Genomic DNA, 4502 nt, shown 5'->3' on the forward strand with positions numbered 1-4502 from the left:
GTGTGGGAGTTTTTATGCAGCAAAAGTTAACTGAAACTCACTTTAAAGGAGATATGCCAAGGAGAAAAACACCCCTGCCCTCAAAAAACTAGTTCTCTGTTCACTGGGAAAGAATTACAGGTAACCCACTTAGTTGGTACCATTATAGGTCCTTATAAGGGCAGAGGGACACTAACTGCTCTGGAGAACTAAGCATGGCTTTCCACAGGTGGCGCCATTGAGCTGGATTTTGAGTAGATTTTGGATCTCCTGACACTGAATCTTGCCCTCCTTCCACTTCAATTTGCTTCCGTCACAGTCCTGGGCCTTTTCTCATGTCTGAGCTTGGCTGGCTGCAGGAGCCAGCCAACCTGAATGAAACACTATCTCAACCTTCCACGTAGTGTTTGCTCCTTCCTCCCTAAAATCACTAAAATTGGAAAAGCACCCCGAAATAACCAAGTAGATATTATAGGCAGATCTATAATCTCAGGGGAGAGTTTTTCATCAAACTTACTGTAATTTATGGGAATGACCTCATGCTTGTTTCTGCTTCCATTTTTTAAAAATTTTTATTTATTCATGAGAAAGAGAGAGAGAGAGGCAGAGACACAGGCAGAGGGAGAAGCAGGCTCCATGCAGGGAACCTGATGTGGGACTCAATCCCGGGTCTCCAGGATCACGCCCTGGGCTGAAGGTGGCGCTAAACCACTGAGCCACCCGGGCTGCCCTCTGCTTCCATTTTAAGAGAATATTTGAAAAAGCCCTTTCCTACTTATTTTCAACCACGATCCTTCCTAAACGGCCTAGGAGAGATGTTGGAGGAGAGTGTCCACCCCAATTCCTAAATCCTGGTCTGCTCCTTTTGTATGTTGCTTTCTACCTGCTAGACTTCCAGAAGGTACTTCATGCATACCAGCCCTGCTCAGGTGAAAGAAGGGCCAGCAGACTGCACCCAGATCCCGTAGACTACAGAATACCTGCTGGGAGGGCACTCATAGGTTATGCAGTGGTCCACAGCCCACCTGGCCAGAGAGCTGGCTTATTTCCACCCTACACTTCTCTGTTTCATCAACAAACCCAGAGCACTTCCACAGACTGGCTCAGTCCGTGGAAGAATGCTTTCCATGGCAAAGCATTCTTCCTCTCTATATGCTTGCCTCTCCCACCATCTTCCACCATCGCCCAATCAGCCTTGCTAAGTTTAAGATTGTCCTGTTATTAAAAAATGGTCACTCGTTGTCCAGGGACAAGGCCCTACAGTGTAAGATGCTCAGGTTAATCTTACCATTTAGACTAATCTGGCTAAAATTCAATTTCGGAAAAAAAAATTTAGTAACATGGATGTAACCAAGAAAAGTAAGCTGGGGAGACTGATTAGTAATTGTCAGCAGCGCTAAAGAATACCAATTGCTAGAATTGTGCTTCAGTGGTGGGGATATTAAATTTTTTTTGTCTGGTACTGGTTTACACACACACACACACACACACACACACACACACACAGGCCCTCCACCTTCTACCTCCCATCCCCACTGATTCTTTAACTTTTGGAGCTTGCTCTTGAATCAAGGAATCCTAGCAAAAATCCTTTCTTCCTTCCCTCACTGAGCACTTACTGTGTTTTGCTTGGGATTATCTCACCTAATCCTTAACCCTATGAGATATGTACTGTCATTGTCCCTAGTTTTCAGATAAGGAAACAGGCTGAGAGATAGAAAGGAAGTTACTGATGATCAAACATGTAGTTGGGTTCAGGACTTACACAGCTGTATACCAACATCCCTCACTTTGTAGGGCCCAGGAGGGATCTCGAATGCTGATATGGTCAAAGCGAAAAAGAGGAAAAACATGTCCAGTGAAATAAGTCAGTCACGAAAAGACAAATAATGTTATTATCCCAGTTTTACGAGGTACCTGGAGGAGTCAGACTCCTAAAAATATAGAATGATGGGGGCAGGCTGGTGAGGGGAACACATAGCTGCTTAATGGGGACAGAGGTTCAGTTTTGCGAGAAGAAAAGAGGGCTGAAGACTGGTTACACAACGTTGGGGATTATTTTTTTTAAAGATTTTGTTTATTCATGAGAGACAGAGAGAGATAGGCAGAGGGAGAAGCAGGGGTCTCCAGGCTCACGCCCTGGGCAGAAGGTGGCGCTAAACCACTGTGCCACCCAGGCTGCCCTGTTGGGATTATTTAACATTACTGAACTGCACATTTAAAAATGGTTAAGATGCTAGATTTGATGTTATGTGGAACACACTTATTTTCCTTACACAGAAAGTTGGTAGTGGGATGTGTACAAGTGATGAAGCACATCCAAATGTTCACAGTCGTTTTCCCTAGATGGTGGTGACTCTCACCCTCTTGAGTTTTGTGTTGCTTTGCTTTAGAATGAGCGTGGCCTTGACTATAATCTCTCACTATCTAGTTTATTTGTTTTGTATCATCTTCCTGCTTCCCACTAAAGTGTGGACTCCTTGAAAGTGTTCACTGCGAAGCCTGCAGTGCCTGATGTGGAGAGACAATCACTAGACAGTACTAAAGTGGTAAACAAATGCAGTGGTGGTGGGGGCGGGGGGATTCTTTTCAACTTGAGAAAAAACCTTTGGGGCATCAGAGGAAGGAGAGGTCTCATTTGATGACATTCAGAGGAAGGAAGAGGCGCTTGGAGCAGATTTGACAGCAGCATTGAGTTGACGTGGGCAGCATGTGGCTCCCATAATCTTCATAAGTGGCCTATCTAGGCCATCCCAAATGAACGTGCAAGCCAAGATTGGTGTGCCCAGGTTTGCTCTGCAAAGGCATCTCCAAGACAAGGCTTGTGCACACTAACTCCATTCTTCCCATTATGTCAAAATTCTTGACGTTATCTTGATCCCTCCCCTTCCTCTATACCCCACACCACGTCCATCCTTCAGCACATCCTCTTGGCTTTACTTTTTAAAAGTACCCAGACTTTGTGTGCTTCTCACCATCTCTTTAGCTACTGTGCTGGTCTGAACCACTGTTGACTGGCACCCAACTCATCACAGTGGTCTCCTAATTATCTCCCTGCTCTGACCCTTGCCCTCCTTGAATTCGCTCCCAACCAAATGGCCCTGAGAGATCCTGTTAAAATGCAAGTCATGTCACTTCTCTTCTCAAACCCTTCACAATTTCCCATCCCAGAGTAAAAATTAAAGGCATTACAGTGGCCTATAAGATCCTGCCTATCCCGTTCCATCCCTCTTCCATTACTTCCACTTTCATTAACTGCACCACTAGTGTGACCATGTAATTTATCATCCAAACAAGGACACTTTTTGATAAGGAAAAGAGGCACTATTGGTGGTTATGCCAGGGCAATAAAAACACACCAGCACAGTCCTGGGCAAACCAGACATGTGTCAACTCTGCTCATCTCCCCTCTCCTTTGTGCATGCTGAGCCAGCCACATGGCCTTATTGCCATTCCCAAAATACCCAGGCCCTCTTCTGCCTCAGGACCTTTGCACATACTGTTCTTTGCTTTAAGTTTCTTACCCAAAACATACATGAGTCATGCTCCCTCACCCCAGTCAGCCCTTTACTCAGATGACAATTTCTCAGCGAGGCTCTCTCTGACCACCTCATCCAGGATTGCAACCCTTCTCCCACCAGCCAACACTTCCCATTCCCCTTTATTCCTTTATTTTTCTCTATAGTTCTTATTACCGACTAACATAACTTGACATATCTGTTTATTATCTGTCTCTTCACTAGACTGTAATTCCATGAGTGCAGAGATTACAGTAAGTTTCTACCCTAATGTATTCCCAGCAGGGAGAACAGTGCCTAGTATACTCAGGTACTCAAGAGATATTTCTTGAATAAATGATTTTTTTTTAAAAGTTTACTTGTACTCACTTCCAAATAGGTACAGAACACATACCCTTCCTGTACCAGAATCCTGAGCAGGTAACATTTGAACTGGGCCTTAAAAGGGCCACTCTTCACTCCCACCCAGTGAGGGTGGTGGCTGGATCCACTATCAATTGGGCCACCCTGCATCCTGGGATTCTGCAGCACCTTATTGGCTGGGCAGCCTCCATTGTGAGGTAGCTGTGGCTTCCTCCTCACGGAGGTAGGTGAGCACTGAGCCTGGCCCCACATCCAGGCACCAGGACCTGCAATCCCAGGGTGACTTCCTCCTCCCAGTCACACTGTTCACTTTGCCCTGTAGCACTTAGGGCTGAACTGGGAGGGACTGGAAGCCCAGGTAAGTCCTGGCTTATGGCCAACCAAATATAAGGGGCCCTGAGTGTCATGCTGAGACTCTCCTAAGTCCCCCAAAGCCAGGTGAGGCATAGCCAACATCAGCTTCCCCTGCCTCCAGCGCTTCACTGATTCGCACATCCGGGCTTCATTCTGGGTCAGGCATCGTTGGGAAACAGGAACCAGCATCTTGTGCCTGCAGCCCTGGTTTCTCTGGAGAAAAACCCATGGGAGGCTGGTTCAAGGTGGTTACAGGCCTTCACCCTGAGCTGCCACCAGCTACCCACC

The sequence above is a fragment of the Vulpes vulpes genome, chromosome 4 (assembly GCF_048418805.1).
Source record: "Vulpes vulpes isolate BD-2025 chromosome 4, VulVul3, whole genome shotgun sequence".
In the NCBI taxonomy this organism is placed as follows: domain Eukaryota; kingdom Metazoa; phylum Chordata; class Mammalia; order Carnivora; family Canidae; genus Vulpes; species Vulpes vulpes.